The 18,311-nt window shown below is 43.6% G+C and overlaps 1 long non-coding RNA gene across 3 annotated transcripts in view; it reads right to left on the bottom strand.

The window, feature by feature from the left end:
• Window positions 1–2,325: 2,325 nt before the first annotated feature.
• Window positions 2,326–18,311, bottom strand: part of LOC103345282 (uncharacterized) — a 38,043-nt gene continuing 22,057 nt past the window's right edge. For 2 of the 3 annotated variants that reach the window (XR_011384291.1, XR_007915390.2), the window contains 2 exons: window positions 16,534–16,711; window positions 2,326–4,290 (listed from right to left, as the gene is read on the bottom strand). This is a non-coding gene — a long non-coding RNA (uncharacterized lncRNA). The remainder of the gene's footprint in view (window positions 4,291–16,533; window positions 16,712–18,311) is intronic. The other variant, XR_011384292.1, reaches the window with a different exon arrangement.

The raw sequence follows: 18,311 nt of genomic DNA, 5'->3' as shown, positions 1-18,311 counted from the left end.
AGGCGATGAGCACCTGCGGGCGGCTAGCAGCTTATGTGCCGCAGGTCACCGAAGACAGGCACGAATTAACATCAGTAAGGCCTCCCCACAATACAGCAATTAGGAGGCTTGGATTCGGTCTGCCTGATTAAGGCGGTAAGCACCAGCAGGCGGCTCGACCAGAGTGTGAGCTGCAGGTTACCGAACACAGGCACGCATCAGCGCCTAAAAACCTCCTCACAACATGGCGAAGAGAGGACCCGGATTCGGTTTGCCTGATTGATAGGACTTGTAAGAACCTGTGGCAACTCTACCAAGTAGAGCAGAGTGTGTGCCGCGGGACACTGAAGACAGGCGCGTATCAACGCCAAAAAATAAAAAGAAAGGGGGATCTGTGGGGAGCAATTCGGACTAGACTAAGTTACTGGAATTAAGACTTATTCTATGCATCTGCTCTCCCACAATATGGCGCTGGGAGAGAAGAAAACAGCTTTTACACAGCTGCCTCCAGTTCAACCAATAAACTGTAGGACTTGCTCCTGATTGGAGAGCAGCGTACTCGGCATGTGGGCAGCCGAGTTAGGATTGGCGGAGGAGGACTATAAAGGAGGAGAGAGACGGCATGCACCAGAAACATCTAAGGGGAACATCTAAGGGGAACACCTGTGCAGCCCCCGAGAGAGCCGGCCGGCGGTGTGCCACTCCCCTGCGGACGTGGGGAATGTGGCCAGGGGGAACTGCCCTTCCACAGAGGTGGAAGGGATAGTAGCCAACCCGGGAAGAACTAGCAGCAAACCCGGGGAGGGCCGAGCAGACAGAAGAACAGCGCAGGGTCCTGTGTCGTTCCTCCACGAAGAGGGGGAGCGACAGAGAAGGACAAATATGATATGCTCCACAGGGCTGAAGCCTGTACATTGGCACAGGAGCCCAAAGACTTGGGCCATCTTCTGCTGCTTTCCCAGGCAAATTAGCAGAGAGCCAGGCTGGAAGTGGAACAGCTGGGATTTCACTGGTGCACATATGGGATGCAGGCATCACAGGCAGCAGCCTAAGACTACACTGGCCCTTGAAATAGATTTTCATGCTAGTTGATCCTGAGCTATATGGACACAACTGGTTTTTCATACTTATTAAATTTAGTGTTACTTACTCTGTCCTGAGAATCAGCCCAAACCTTTCCTGGTCTGGCTGAAAAGCCAGTGAGAGCTTTTCTGACATGGAAAGCCAAGACACTGTGGTAAAAAATATGTTCTACAGGAAGGATCTCTGTGAGTGAGACCCCAGCAGAAAGAAGTGGCCACCAAAGAAGGATGTACTTTTCTCTAAAGGGAGAAGAGAACTTCCACTTGCTATGGCTTTGTCTAAATACTGGTGGATTTTGTGCATTCGAAAGCCTTTTATAGCCTAGCAGTTCATGTCAGGAGCCCTGGGTGGTACTGACATCATGTAAGAGTGTTAATTGTAAAATTAACAACACCAGTCACTGTGTATGAACTGCCCATGCAGGACATCTGTCCTCAATGAGTTGTATTTATGCAAGGTAACTGTAAAACTAGTTCTCAGGTTTTTTGTGTGTGTATGCAGATATGTGCACATTGTTGAAATCTTTACTTAGTATAGAGTTGGTCTTCTGGGTTCAAAGTTAGTTAAAAATGGGCCGGCGCCACGGCTTACTAGGCTAATCCTCGGCCTTGTGGCACCAGCACAGCGGGTTCTAGTCTCAGTTGGGGCGCCGGATTCTGTCCCGGTTGCCCCTCTTCCTGGCCAGCTCTCTGCTGTGGCCAGGGAGTGCAGTGGAGGATGGCCCAGGTGCTTGGGCCCTGCACCCCATGGGAGACCAGCAAAAGCACCTGGCTCCTGGCTCCTGCCACCGGATCAGCGCGGTGCGCCGGCCCCAGCGCGCTGGCCATGGCGGCCATTGGAGGGTGAACCAACGGCAAAGGAAGACCTTTCTCTCTGTCTCTCTCTCTCACTGTCCACTCTGCCTGTCAAAAAATAAATAAATAAAAAAATAAAATAAAAAAACAAAGTTAGTTAAAAATGAATCTTAATAGAGAGTGGGACTGGGAAGGGGAGAGAAAAGGGGAGGACAGGTGGGAGTATGGGTGGGAGGGTGCGTATGGTGTGAACAACAACTATATTCCTAAAATTGTACTTATGAAATTTGTATTCTTTTACAAACAAATTAAATTATTAATTAAAAATAAATTTAGTGTTACTTATTATACTAAATTTTTAATTCATCCACTACATATAAAATCACTACATATAAAATGAATATGCTTGGATTCTATACAAAAGAAATCCATTAATTATTTTCTTCATTATTTACTATTTTAGTCGGCATGAGTTATTCATACTTTCAATATTTGCTTTCAAACATTTGCTGTAATAGTATCATTGTTCATTGGGGCCAATGAAAAAAGAGTAAATCTTTGACTTCAGCATTCTAACATGCCACTGCAATTAGAATACATAATTAAATGTTGTGATAAATAATTATTCTGTCATTCTTCTCCTATAAAATTGCTCACCTATAAGGTAACTTGATTTCTGCATTTTCATACAAATACCTGAATAATTGGATAGTTGTAAAAGGAACATTTAAACAAAACACTACTGTAACACAAATAGACAAGAAAATGATACAGGATAAACAAGCTAGCATAGTTATTTTAAGAAGAGTAGCACTGGGGCTGGGGCCATGGCTCACTGGTTAATCCTCCGCCTGTGGTGCCAGCATCCCATATGAGCACCAGGTTCTAGTCCTGGTTGCTCCTCTTCCAGTCCAGCTCTCTGCTGTGGCCCAGGAGGGCAGTGGAGGATGGTGCAAGTGCTTAGGTGCCTGCACCCACATGGGAGACCAGGGGAAGCACCTGGCTCTTGGCTTCAGATCAGCGTAGCTCAGGCTGTAGCAGCCATTTGCGGGGGTGAACCAAGAGAAGGAAGACCTTTCTCTCTGTCTCTCTCCTTCTCACTGTGTAAATCTTTATGTCAAAAAAAAAGAAAGAGGAGCAATGCCATTTGTAAAAAGAGACTGAAAGGTGTTGAGGAGCTGTAACATGCTGGTAACCTTTTTTTTTAAGATTTATTTCTTTGAAAGAGTACAAGGAGAGAGGAGAGGCGGGGGGACGGAGGTTCCTTTCACTGGTTCACACCCAAATTGGCTGCAATGGCCAGAGCTGTGCCAATCTGAAATCAGGAGCCAGGAGCTTCATCCGGGTCTCCCTTGTGGGTGCAGGGGCCCAAGGACTTGGGCCATCTTCTACTGCTTTCCCAGGCCACAGCAGACAGCTGGATCAGAAGTGAAGCAGCTGGGATTCAAACCGGCTCCCATATGGGATGCCAGCACTTAAACCATGGATTTAAACGCCTGCGTCATAGAGTCAGCCCCAACTTTTGATTATCTGTTCAGAGATTTGATGAACCAAGAGTCAGAACACTCAGAAGGGTGTTTGGGCTGAGGGAAAGCAATAGTGGCTGTCCTCCCAAAAAGAAGAGATTTTCAGTTTCAGTGGAACACAGCAAAGTTTCCATCACTACTCTTTCTTTCTGATCCTTGAGAGACAGCCAGTAATCGCTGGTAATTGTTTTTGGCAATTGGTAGAAGAGACAAAAGTTTCTTAGAGTTACCCTCAATTCCCCAAGCAGTCACTCTCATTATTGAAACAGGTGGTAGCCTAATCATGCTCTAGAGGGAAGCAAGGTGAGAGAATTTTAAATGACCTCTTCTGGGTTTTGCTGTCTTCCTCCTGCCCCACTCCCATCCTCTGAGTGTCATCATTGCTCCAACCTCCTTGAAAAAGCAACACTTTAGGAGACTACATCTCCATCCTGGAGAGAGGCTCTGAAGAAAATGGCTCTGTATTGGGGCTGTAAAGGGAATCCCTGGAAACATTCTGAGCCTTGACAGAGGTGGCACTGGTGCTGGAGCGTAGACATGAGAGTCCACTCAAAGAAGAGGGATGCTTGTTAAGGTCTGATCCAAACTCCTCAAGAGGAGCTGATGGTAAGAAACCCCATGTCCAACCCTGAATCCTCCTGTTTCAGTAGCATGACCATCCATGACATTAGTTTGATATGGAACATGGCAATGAGTAGATCTGATGTTTGAGTTACTTTGAAAGGTAATTCTGTAGTTAGAATTTCAGAGTTTATTGCAAATATTTCAGATGTTATAACCTTGTTATCTCATGTGTTTGATAAAGAATCATATGAAATTTTCTAATTTCTCACCTCATGGGCAGCCACAAGGTGGTTAAAGGGCACAGTGAGTGTTTGAAGACAGCTCTGATCCTTAGAAGTAATTGTCTGTATTGAAGAAAGGAAATCAGTTTTAAAGAGAGAAATGATTTCATAAATACAGATATCAGATGCAAAATCATCCAATGACTTTAACAGGTACATGATTCTAACATGACTTGCAATAGCTTCTTCTGGTTTCCAAGAATGTGCTGTAATCCACTGCCAAATATATTTATTCACCCCTTAGTTCAGTTTTCTCATCCACAGATGTCAATGTCTTCCTGTATTCCTTAATCAGTTGATGCAGTGAAGGATTGAGTGTGCCTATGTATGTGTTTTGCTATGGAAGAAGAAAATGCTTAATTTCTATAGCAGCTAAAAGGGAGAGATGTATACTGGTGTATGCTAATGAATTGGTTGGTAGAAAATTTTTGGTTGGGAGCCAAATCCTGCCATTTTACAAAAAGTGGGGGAGGAACTCCAAGTTGACAGAGCTTGTGTTGTTCAGCTAACTGGTGAGAAACAGGAACTCTGACACATTTCACTGAAATCTGACATATACATCTATTATTCAATAGTTTGAGTTCATCATATTACTCCATGCATGGGTGACTGTGAAGCGTGCTTGGTTTGGCAGGAACACAAGTTATGGTGATGTCAAGAGCTTTGACCTTACCCATATGAATAAGAATAAAATATAATTTTTTAAATTTCCATTGGAAGTCCCTTAGTGCCAAATGCCACTCTTCCCCAAATCACTTTTAGAACAGCTATCATCTGACAAGTAATCTCATGGGGGTGTTGAACTAATTGGACACTGTGTACATCTCTATCTTGGTTACATGATATTCTCACATTTTTTAAGATTGCAATATGAACTTACATTAGGGGCTGTTAATGTGTTTTACATAACCCTAATTTTTAGCATATAGACTTAATAGAATAATGCAATAAAGGGCAAAGTACAGATTTTCTGTTTACACTTATTTTAAAGTGTTCTTTAAAGAGTTTTAGTATAACTTCCTAGTTCATATTTATTAACGTATTTATGCTTCTCATAGTTTAATTTTAGAAACTCAGGAATATTGTGAAAGAGAATTAGAATGCAATGATGTTTTAAGTGTGTTGTATAACCCTGGAACTCATCCACAATGGCCCTATTACAGGATGCTATGTCACTGTCTATTTAGAGCTTTTATTAATACTTTCAATATTAAGTTGTCACTATACTGGAAGAGAACTAGTTTGGAACATTCATTGTTCTGGTATTATGGTTCTCTTTATCATCTTCATGTTTTTCAGGGTTCAGAATATTGTAAAGTGTTTTTAATATATTTTCATGCTAACTCATCTTGAGCTATTTGGACACAACTGATTATTTTATTTCAGTGTCATTAATACTGTGCAAATAAAATCATTTAATATTTTCTCTCTTTAGTATTTATTATTTTAATTTTCTAAAACTATTATTTTGGGTAGATTCTGAGGTTTCAAGTATTTGCTGTAGTAGTGGTGATTGTGCATTTGAGCCCAAATGAAACAAGAGCAAAACAAACCTTTGGCGTCACCAATCTAATATAGAACTGAACTTAGATTGGATGATTCAATGTTGTCATAATGAATTATTCTGCCACTATGCTCTGATAAGTCAAGTCACCAATAGTGTGATTTGAATTTCTACTTTTTCATAGAAATACAAGACTGCTTATGGAATAACTGGATAGTCAACAAAGATGGATTTCATGAAAGCTCTATAGAAGAATATTGTAACACAAATGGGCAAGAAAATGATACAGTATACAGAAACAAGCTAAATATGAATGAAACTATTAGAAAAACCCAAACACACACAAACACACACAGGACAATATATACACAACATTCATCTTCAGAAAATTCAAAGAATATATATTTGTATACAGCTTTTCTGAGTGGGAATAATTGTTAGTTGCAGATGCAGAACCTAAATTTCTTTGATGAAATCCACTATTGGCTTTTCTTTTTCTTTTTTTTTACGTTTTAAGCTTTTATTTAGTGAGAAAGATCTATAGGAGAGTGAGAGCTTTATTTAAGAGAGAGGTAAGCCGGCGCCGCGGCTCACTAGGCTAATCCTCCGCCTAGCGGCGCCGGCACACCGGGTTCTAGTCCCGGTCGGGGCGCCGGATTCTGTCCCGGTTGCCCCTCTTCCAGGCCAGCCCTCTGCTGTGGCCTGGGAGTGCAGTGGAGGATGGCCCAGGTGCTTGGGCCCTGCACCCCATGGGAGACCAGGAAAAGCACCTGGCTCCTGGCTCCTGCCATCGGATCAGCGCGGTGCGCCGGCTGCATCGCGCTGGCCGCGGCGGCCATTGGAGGGTGAACCAACGGCAAAGGAAGACCTTTCTCTCTGTCTCTCTCTCTCTCACTGTCCACTCTGCCTGTCAAAAAAAAAAAAAAAAAAGAGAGAGGTAAATAGGGGTTCAAACTAAGCACCAGGAACCAGCCACATGGAAGAGCATCTAAGCCTGGAAGCCTAGGGTGGGTGGCCCGAAGGCCATGCACCCTGGAGGCGCGGGGCTACAGCAAGCCCGTTCCTAGCAAGAGGCCAAGGAAAAAGAGCTGGGCTGGACACATTGTGTCCTAGGCTTTTAACCCACTTCTTTTTTTTTTTTTAAACTTTTATTTAATGCATATAAATTTCCAAAGTACGACTTATGGATTACAATGGCTTCCCCCCCATACCGTCCCTCCCACCCACAGCCCTCCCCTTTCCCACTCCCTCTCCCCTTCCATTCACATCAAGATTCATTTTTGATTATCTTAATATACAGAAGATCAGCTTAGTATACATCAAGTATGGATTTCAACAGTTTGCTCCCACACAGAAACATAAAGTGAAAAATAATAGATGATTTTTTTTTAAATGATGATGAAATCAGAGCAGACCTATTGTCATGTTGAATCCCAGTGAGAGTCAAGTTGGGAATTGATAATTTCCTTTTTTTTTTTTTTTTTTTACAGAGGATCAGTTTAGTATGCATTAAGTAAGGATTTCAACAGTTTGCACCCCCATAGAAACACAAAGTGAAATATATTGTTTGAGTACTCGTTATAGCATTAAATCTCAATGTACAGCACATTAAGGATAGAGATCCTACATGAGGAGTAAGTGCACAGTGACTCCTGTTGTTGACTTTACCAATTGACACTCCTGTCTATGGCATCAGTAATCTCCCTATGCTCCAGTCATGAGTTTCCAAGGCTATGGAAGCCCTCTTAGTTCTCCGACTCTTATCTTGTTTAGACAAGGTCATAGTCAAAGTGGAGGTTCTCTCCTCCCTTCAGAGAAAGGTACCTCCTTCTTTGATGACCTGTTCTTTCCACTGGGATCTCACTCGCAGAGATCTTTTGCCAGAGTGTCTTGGCTTTCCATGCCTGAAATACTCTCATGAGCTTTTCAGCCAGCTCCAAATGCCTTTAGGGCTGATTCTGAGGCCAGAGTGCTATTTAGGACATCTGCCATTCTATGAGTCTGCTGAGTATCTCACTTCCCATGTTGGATCACTCTCCCCTTTATTTATTCCATCGGTTAGCGTTAGCAGGTACTAGACTTGTCTATGTGCTCCCTTTGACTCCCAGTCCCTCCACCATGACCAACTGTGAACTGAAACTGATCACCTGGAACAGTTAGATGGCATTGGTACATGCCACCTCGATGGGATTGGCTTTTCTTTACAGGATTTACCTGCTCTGTGTGAAACTACTGTCCTTGTGATAGATGCATCCCAGGGCTCTGACAATGGGAGTCATCTTTGCCTCTCACACAGGAGTCAGGATCCTAGCAAACATCCTGCTCCTTCTTTGTTATGGTCTCCTTTCCTGCACTGGATGGATGACAAAGCACATGGATTGGATTCTCCATAACCTAATTTTAGACAATTGTTTGGTCTTTCTCTGGAATGGATTTCTCAGACAATGGCAACTTTTGGGCTGGAGTATTTTATGGATGGTTTGGGGTGCTAACTAGTTTTCTGTGTTCACAGAGTGACCAGAGGGTGCTCCCCTGAGACTACAGTCACTCACAACATCCTGATCCTAGTGAGCACCTTTTTCTCTTTTTATGTGCTATTTTCCTTCTTTCCTTCTATAAGTCCCTCTTTGATAAAGCCAGTTGGTGGCTGATGAACATCACTACCCTCATGGCTTCAAGTTTCCCATCATAGTCCCTTTCTGGTGATCAACAAAGACCCAATGTCTCTAGTCTATGCTATGCAGCAGCAGAAAAATCAGTGATTTCTATAAATGAGTCAGAGTGTGAAAATGTGCAATGCTGAATGTGTCCATGGAAAAACTCATCCTTCCCTATCTTTAAGTGTTTACTGGCAAAGTAAGATTGTGGACAGAATCAGAAGCATAATGGACAGAGCTTGATCACTGACTTACTTTTAATTTAGCAAACAGCCAAGCATGAAACAAGGGACGATTCCTCCCTCTACTTTACAGAGCAGACCTGGGTATTTTCATGTTAGTCGTTGTCCTCACATGTCCTTGCTGCCTTATGAGTCTTGCTGAATCTCACATCTCTGATTATCTCTTCCTGGAATCTTTATTGAGACATTGTGATAACAAAGTTTATTCCCAGGTTTACTTAATAGAAGAAATACATGAAATGAACTCCTGAAGATAGGTCTCCTCCCTTCACTCTGATCCTTCTGGGGTCTAAAAGAAGACTTTGGGAATACATTTCTGACACAGTTTCCTCCTCAAGTTCATTGGAAGAATCTTTTGGCATTTCAGACCCAACAAGATGCTACAGATGATGGCAAAACCATGTGTTGTAAGTGTGGTGCCCTTAGATACATTCCAAAATGATTTAACAAATCTAGCTAGTATAGCAATTGGAGAAAAATGTGAGTGGGATGAATATTGTCTTTCTGCCTCAAAGGACAATTCTGCCTCAGCCAACTGGAAAAACCCGGAGGGGAAATAAGCAAAGCATCTCAGGGTGTCACTCGTGCCATCCTTGCAGACAGGGTCTTTCTAAATGAGGCTGTGCACAGCAGATTCTACTGTGACTGAAGAGCATGCAGCTCAGAAAGGTTCTTTTGGACAAAGCAGAGCAGAACAGGTTCCAACAGAAGGCTGGAACTTTTTCTCTGCTTATAAGAAGGTAATAGGCAAAAGATATTCATTTTGAATTCCTGAAGTCTCCGTGGTAACCAGAAATAAGTAAATATAATATCATTACATTTTACAAAGATGTGCAAAGTGCTAATATTTGTTAAAGCTCTTATGAGGAACTAGTTTAAGTATCCAGAGATAGATGAGGCAGGCATAGTGAAAGGAAGGCATGTTGTAACACATGAAAAAGAAGAGATGAGAAGGACAGATGAGATAAGGGCATTAAGGTGTAGGGAGTGAGAGAAGGAACCCAAGCACAGGACCAGGTTGTGTTTCTAGCCAACCTGAAGGTTTTGTCTCTCGTTTCTGATTACATTGAACTTCTCAGGACTATGCACAGTTGCAGCCTTGAGGAATGATGAAAATGAGGGGTACGATCAAAGAGAACTGCCAGCATGTTAGTCATGAATCAGGACAAAGTCAACAAACTGCTATTGAGGGCTGGCGTTGTGGTGCAGCTGGTAAGACCTTGCCTGGGACTCTGGCATCCCCTACAGAGACACCGGTTGGAGTCTGGGCTCCTCTGCTTCCAATCCAGCTTCCTGTTAAAATGCCTCAGAAAGCACAAGATGGCCCAAGAAGTTGGTCCCTTGACACCATGTGCGAGACCTGGATGGGGTTCCAGGACCTGGATTCATGCTTTCCTGCCACAGCCATTGCTGCCATGTGCAAAGTAAAGCAGCAGATGGAAGTTACCTTTGTGTCTCAGTCTCTCTCCCTCTCTCTGTTATTCTACCTTTCAAATAAATATATAATTTTTAAAAACACATGGAAACCTTCATTCACTGTTTCAATAAACCTATGTTAAGTACAGTGGGCCTGTCTTATCAAGGAATTAGGAACCCTCCCAAATCAAGTTTCTAGGTGGAAACCAACAGCAGATTTGTTTTGTTTTGTTTTTTTTTAAAGCCTTTCAAAGGTTAGCTATGTTAACTGTTTCCTCTACCCTCCTCCTACTTCGTACCCAGATTTACATGACCTCCTAACAAATTGCTATCTTTTGGTAAGACATTCAGCATCTTTTTGTTATGTCTATTTTCTCTAATGATATCTTTAATGATATTTGCACAATAATCTCTTAAAACAATTGATGTTAAGGTTATACAATTTAATAAGATGGATGCATAGGAATAAAAGTAACAAGCTATGTAGAAAGAATCCATTTTCTAATGGGTGTAGAGACTAAAAGTTTGGTGTTGTTCTCTGAAGGACTGTGTGTTCGAACTGAACAGGAATTGAAAGTGCTACCTGTTGGTTTTTATGATATATCTGGGTATCTAATGAGTTTGTTTATCCTGCTTACAGTTTGTTGAGCAATGGATTTTGTTGAGTAGCATGCTTCTTTCCTGTGCTCAGCACATTTGTCATCTGTTCATATATTTCCACTCCCAAATTCTTTCCTTCAGTGAACTTTAATCAATTGTATGATAGTGCTTGAGAGAAAGTTTTGTGTGTTTTATTTGATGGCTAAATTAATGTCTGCATTCCGTCTCTCCCTTCTCCTTCTCCCAGTAAGAGGTCACCCATTACCAGAGACTTCTCTCTTCAGTCCTAACAGAGTATTTAAGCTTGGTGGGAAAAAAAAGTATATGGTCATGAAATGCAATGGTAACTTCAACACTAAAATTATTCATCCTAGACTCTTCTGCTGCCTTGAAGCTCTTTCTTAGTCTTCCAGTTGGTTTTACACTTTCCCAGCCTTCCTTTCCTCCTTACCTACCAACGGTTTATTTTCTGGTAATTTTGTAAGACCCTATTTCTTTGTCCACATCAAGAATAAGGGCATTTCTCTAAATGATCTGGGTTTGGCCGCCTCTGCACAACACACCCTCTGTCATCACTGGGACATCGTTCCTAGTAAAAGACAAATTTTTAGGAGATAATATCTCCATCCTGAGACAGACGCTCAGAGGAAAATAACTGTGTACCAGAACAGCAAGGTTGGATCTCTGAACATTATACTTCTTGACGAAGGTGACATTGGAGTGCTGATATGAGCTTCTGCACATAGAGAGGTGATGCTTGCTAAGGCAGATGAGAAACTCCAAGTCCACTTCTCAGTCCTCCCCTTTCAGGGATGTGATCACCCATGATATTGCTGTGATGTGGAATACGGCAATGCGAAGATGTGATGCTTTACTTACTCTGGGAGGTAATTCTGTCACTAGAATTCCAGGATGTTTTGCAGGAATTTTGGAGTCACACCTTATCATCTCAATGTCTGTGATAAGGAATCATTTTCTAATCTCTCATCTCATGGGCATCCAATAGGTAAGAAAATGGCCACTTTTGGAGTTGGAAAACTTATTACACTGATTGTGAACCCCTGACATGATTCAAGGAGAAAGTGAGTGTTGCTCTTGAGAGAACCATGGTCCTTAAGAGGATTTAATACTCGTGAAGAAAGGAAAACAGTTTTAAAGAGGAAAGACAATTCCATGAATACACATGTCAGATCAAAATCTTCAGTGCCCTTATCAGGTATATGATCTTAACATGACCTGATCCTAGTGAGCACATTTTTCTGTTTTTATGCACTGTCTTCCTTCTTTACTTTCTATATATCCTTCTTTGATAAACCCAGCTGGTGGCTGGTGAACAGCACTGCCCTTATGGGTTCATCTTTTCCCTGTGTTAGCGCTTTTGTGCTCATCAGCAGAGGCCCCCGTGTCTCTAGGCTGTGGTATACCTGCGGCACAAAGATCAGTGATCTCTATAAGTGGGTCAGAGCATGAAAATGCTAGAGGGCCAGTGCTGTGGCACAGCAGGTAAAGCTGCCTGCAGCGCCTGTACCCATATGGGCACCAGTTAGAGTCTTGGCTGCTCCACTTCCGATCCAGCTCTCTGCTATGGCCTGGGAAAGCAGTGGAAGAAAACCAAGTCCTTGGGCCCTTGCAACCACATGGGAGACCTGAAGGAAGCTCCTGACCCCCGGCTTTGGATCAGCGCAGCTCTGGCCTTGTGGCCAACTGGGGAGTGAATCAGCGGATGGAAAAACTCTCTGTCTCAGTCTCTCTCTCCCTCTCTCTCTCTCTTTCTCTTTCCCTCTTTTCTTCTCCTTCTCTCTGTGTGTAACTCTGACTTTCAAGTAAATGAATGGAGCTTTACCAAAAAAAAAAAGAGAGAAATGTTCAAGACTGAATATTGTCCATTTATGAATTCATCCATATATATATATACACATACATATATATACATGTATACATATATATATAATATAGCAATTATTATGGTTGGACCGAATCAGAAACAAGATAGAAAGACTGAGCTTGATCACAAAATTATTTGTCACTTAGTAAATAGCCCAGCATAAATCATGGAAGGGTTTCTTTTTTTTTCTTTTTAGAGATTTATTTATTTATTTGAAAGTCAGAGTTACAAAGAGAGAGGAGAGGCAGAAGGACAGAGAGGTCTTCCATCTGATGGTTCTCTCCCCAATTGGCAGCAATGGCCGGAACTGCACCAATCCGAAGCCAGGAGCCAGGAGCTTCTTCCGGGTCTCCCACATCGGGGCAAGGGCCAAAGAAGTTGGGCCATCTTCTACTGCTTTCCCAGGCCATAGCAGAGAGCTGGATCGCAAGTGGAGCAGCCGGGTCTCGAACCGGTGCCCATATGGGATGCTGGCACTTCAGGCCAGGGTGTTAACCCACTGCACCACAGCGCTGGCCCCAATGGAAGTGTTTCTTATTTCTGCTCTGCAGTGCTCACATGTAATAAGGGGCATAGTAGAATTGGGTGCTTTTCTCTCAGTCTTTGTCCTTATGTGCCCTTTCCTCCTTACAAGGCCTACTAAATCTTCCCTTAGCTCTGCTATCCTTTAAAAATCTGTACTTGAGACATTATGATAATAAAGTCTACTCTCAGTTTTATTTATTTGATTTAATACATAAAATGAACTCCTAGTCTCCATATTTTCCTTGAGATCACTATATGTCAAAAATATGCTGGAGTCTAAAGTCAGCTGATGTGTGTGTCAGGTGTACTTCCTGCCTTACAGGAGCTTACACTTTGGACTGTGGAGATACACAAAGAAAGAGCTGTTGTGTGATGAGAACTCCAGAAGAGGAGACCCCAGGGTGCTCCATGGAGGTAAGAGACTGAATATGCAGCCAGAGGACAGCCATTCCGTACCCTAATATAGAACTCGGACTTGCAGCAACCCAGTTCAGCAAGCCAAATGACAGTCTCTGTAGCTACCAGCCTCACGTGGCCAAGATTTATCAATCACTAACTGCTGCCCTAATTGTATCCCCACTTCATACTTACTTCAGACCAACTGAAGAAAGCCAAACATGCCACCCTCACCGATCAGAGTTTCTCCCAGCTCCTTGTGACCCCACCTTTAATCAGCACAACATTTCCACTATGAAACATTCTGACTCCTCTGCCTGCTACGGGGTCTCTGCCAAATGCAAACCATCATGGCTGACTTCCTTGAATAAACAGCCAGTGCCTGTTCTCCATGGGGGTAAATTCCACAAGGTAGGGTGAGTACAGCTTGGGTCAGAAGGGAATAAAGAGTAAAAGACTTAGGGGTCAGTGCTGTGGCATGGCAGGTGAGGCTGCCACCTGTGGAGCCAGCATCCCAAATGGGCACCAGTTGGAGTCCCGGCTGCTCCACTTCCCATCCAGCTCTCTTTTATGGCCTGGGAAAGCAGTGGAAGATGGCCCAAGTCCCATCAGCAAGAGAGACCTGGAAGAAGCTCCTGGCTCCTGGCTTTGGATTGGCCCAGCTCTGGCCATAGTGGTCATCTGGGGAGTGAATCAGGGGATGGAAAAACTCTCTCTCTCTCTCTGTTTCTGATAAATAAATAAATCTTAAAAAAAAAGAGTAAAGGACTTAAATGGGATACACACAAGGCACGGCAGGGAAAGAAAATAGCTTTATTGAGTGAAATAATATGTGCAGATCCAGACAGGACACAGCCTGGGGCTCACTGTTATTTTATGAGTCTCATGGTGCACTGGATGCGGAGCCTTGTGCCACCCATTCTCAGAGCATAAATCCCCACTGCCAGCCTCCTTCACTTAAACCCCGCCTAGACCCAACTGCTTTGACATCTTGTGATTCTAATAGCATAAATCCTTCACATTCTCCCTCTGAATCAGACTCTTCTCATCTTCCGTCTGCTCCTTTCTGCTTCATAAATGTGGTAAATTATGTTCAATACACTCTTTTTTGGTTGTTGTTCAGTAAACTCTTACTTCAGCTTTTGCTATAGTTTATACTTATTTCCCTCACCAAGTAAATTTCCAATTTTCTAGTTGCTTCATACCTACATTGAGGCAGCTTTGTGTGGTTCTAAAGTATCATCTAACTAGATATCACCTCATACCTATTAGCATGGTTACTATTTAAAAAAAACATAAAATAACAAATGTTAACAAGAAGATGGAGTAACTGGAACCTACTGTGCACTATTGGTGGGAACATAAAATGGTTCAATGGCTATGGAAAACTGTGTGGCAGCTCCTTAAAAGCATCAAAATAGAATTTCCATTTGATTCAATGATTTCATATATATATATGAATTCCATATATATTTCATGTATATATATATATTTAATATATATATATCAAAGTACTGAAAAATTGAAAAGGTATTTAGGGGCCAGTGCTATGGCATAGTGGGTAAAGCTGCCGCCTGCAATACCGGCATCCCATATGGGTGCCGGTTCAAGTTTCAGCTGCTCCACTTCTGAACCAGCTCTCTGCTATGGCCTGGGAAAGCAGTGGAAGATGGCCCAAGTCCTTGGGTCCCTGTACCTGCATGGGAGACCTGGAAGACGCTCCTGCCTCCTAGCTTCTGATCAGCTCACCTCTGGCCACTTTGGCCAACTGGGGAGTGAACCAGCAGTTGGAAGATCTCTCTCTCTCTCTGCCTCTCATTCTCTCTCTGTGTAACTCTGACTTTCAAATAAATAAATAAATCTTAAAAAAAAGAAAAGGTATTTGTACACATATGCTCATTAGCAGAATTATTCACAATACATAAAATGTGGAAGCAATCCAAGAGCCCATTGATGGGTGAATGGGTAAATAAAATGTAATATATACATACAATGCAAAATAGTATGAAGATTCCAAAAATAAAAATAAAAATACTTCTATATGACCCAACTATTCCAGTTCTTGGAATATATCCAAAGGAAATAAAGTTAACATACAAAAAGATATCTGTACTTCTGAGATTACTGCAGCAGTATTCAAAATAGCAGACATGTGGAATCAACCCCAGATGCCCACCAATTCATAAATGAACAAAGAAAATGTGGTATATACACACAAGGGATTATTATTCATCCATAAAAACAATGAAATCCTGAAGCTGGCAACAAATGGATGGAATTGGAATTCACAGTGCTGAGTGAAATCAGCCAGGCCCAGAAAAACTGGGCTGTGATCATCTCAAAGACGTCAGGATACATCCAGGTATTGGTGGTTCAATGACAACACATGTCTCAATAAAACACTTCTCACACTAAATGCACTTGTATGGCTTTGAGCCTGTGAAAACACTCCAGTGGTGTTTAAGGATTTGTACCTACAGAATCCCCCACAGGCACTGCAGTCATATGTCCTTTCTCTGCAGTGAATTTGCTGGTGCCGAGCTAGTATGTATTTGCAGCTGAAGGTCCCCACATCTGCTACATTTGCTACACTCAGCACTCTTTCTGTAGCAGACTTCATTGTGCAGAAGTTTGTGTCCGGTACTGAAGCTATTTTGCATTTACCTCATTGGTAATGATTTTTTTCCCCTATGTTAAAAGACTCCTCACAGTTAATGCTATCGCATTGCTTCTCACTGCTGGGAGTGGCCTGGTTGTGCAGAAGGCTGAAGTGCCTGGAAAGTTATTTCAGACCTCCCCACAGGTAAAGGGCTGCCTTATCACACTGAACTCTGCAGCTCTTCACAAACGCAGCCCTGTCCATGTGCACTTGACAAGTTTCTCTCCACTATCACCCTGGAGCAGGGCAAGGTTTCACTCAACCAGAAGCCTCTTGATGCCTCACCTAAGTACAGGTTCTACCCAGAGGATTTTGCTTAGAGTACAGGCAACTGCAACATGTCTGTCATGGCTGTGACACATGTGTGACACGTGTGCCAGGGGCCGAGGTCTGGTGGGTGGACCTGCCCTGGGAGTTCTGACCTGTGATGCTCCCTCTGCAGATTCTGTTGATGAAGGAGAGGCAGGTTTTGGTGGCAGGGAGACGTACCACCAAAAATGTGGCCAACACCGAAGACTGCTCATGGGAATGCTTCTTGGACTCGGGAGCCAGCAGTCTGAGGACAGGGTCTCTAACGATCACAGCATGGACAAGGCCCCACTGGAAAAGGACACAGAAATGGTTCACCTTTCAGAGAGGAGAGCAGGTGTCCAGCTGCTTGTCTGCTGATATAATGAGTATGAGGCACAGAATTACTGGTAGCTAGACCCAGGGAAATCCAAAAGGACTCGGGTACCTGGATATGTGCCCAGCTCACAACACTGACGTAAAGGTTGATATTAGACAACACTGAAGAAGCTACTGGGGAGGCAGGAGTGATACAGGCCAGAAAGGTACAAGAGTGAGTTATTGAAAGCTACAGATGAAATATGGCAGTTCAGGAAAATGTCAAGCCACCCTGCAATGCTAGTTGTGCAACTACATGGGGCTGCCTGATACAAGCCCTAAGAGAAAAGAGTAGAGAGATAAGATGTGAGCAGGGCTCAAAGAACTCGGCACACAATAAACCACAGATAAAAAGAATAAGACTACAATAATAAAATCTTGAAGGAAAACATTTCAAGAAAAGCTCTTAGGACATGTAAGTCATAACCAGAATGAACAACACCTGCGACTCCTGACATAGGTAAAAATGGAAATGTTAGCTGAAGTACAGTGGTCCCTCGGGTCTGGACAGAGGCATCTTGCCAGCGAGAGGGCCAGAAGGGTCCACCACACTGACTGCAAGCTTCCTGACGCTCGGATACTTTCCTGAACACATGGACCCAGCAGAGATGTTGGGACAGGGCTCAAAGCTTGTCACAGCACCCACAGACCTGTACCCTTCAGCACCGCATGCCCATTTCATTAGCAACCAATGTCCTGGTGAAGGCTGATTCCTGATGAGGGAACCAGAGACCATCCTCTCCTCCCTCTGTGACATGTGCCAGGAAAGTGGTGACTTGAGTAGAGCTCAGAGTCCCCCAGTGCTAAGGACAGTAAGGACTGCCTCTGGGACACAGGGAAAGACAGCAAAGGACACTGGGAGAAATATGAGTGGCTTCCAGGAGATGCTATCAGGGCCAAGTTCTCCAGCATCACAGTGTGGTACAGGAGTCTCCGAGTCTCAGCCAGCAGCTGCCGCTCCTCAGAGTTACATGGCCTTGCCATGATCAGGACATTCCATGGTCAGCTTCTTTCTTAAGAATGCCAGTGTTGGCCAGTGCCACGGCTCAATAGGCTAATCCTCCGCCTGCAGCGCCAGCACACCGGGTTCTAGTCCCGGTCGGGGCACCAGATTCTGTCCCAGTTGCTCCTTTTCAGTCCAGCTCTCTGCTCTGGCCCAGGAGTGCAGTGAAGGATGGCCCAAGTGCTTGGGCCCTGCACCTGCATGGGAGACCAGGAGAAGCACCTGGCTCCTGGCTTCGGATCAGCACGGTGTGCAGGCCGCAGCGCGCCAGCCATGGCAGCCATTGGGGGGTGAACCAACAGAAAAAGGAAGACCTTCCTCTATGTCTCTCACTGTCCACTCTGCCTGTCAAAAAGAAAGAAAGAAAGAACCCCAGTGTTTACAGATGCTCATCCTTCCTTCCTCGTTTTCTTCATGCCCATCTCCCCATCTCATAGGAGATACCAGGTCCCAGTGCCATGGGTGCCCACCCTGTCCTCATGGGCTCATTGATCACTGGGCCCTCCCACTACAATAATAGGCAGGTGGACA

Source organism: Oryctolagus cuniculus, chromosome 18 (assembly GCF_964237555.1).
Source record: "Oryctolagus cuniculus chromosome 18, mOryCun1.1, whole genome shotgun sequence".
Taxonomy (NCBI): domain Eukaryota; kingdom Metazoa; phylum Chordata; class Mammalia; order Lagomorpha; family Leporidae; genus Oryctolagus; species Oryctolagus cuniculus.
Note: the sequence above shows the minus strand (reverse complement) of the source record. Positions and strands in the feature narration are given on the sequence as shown.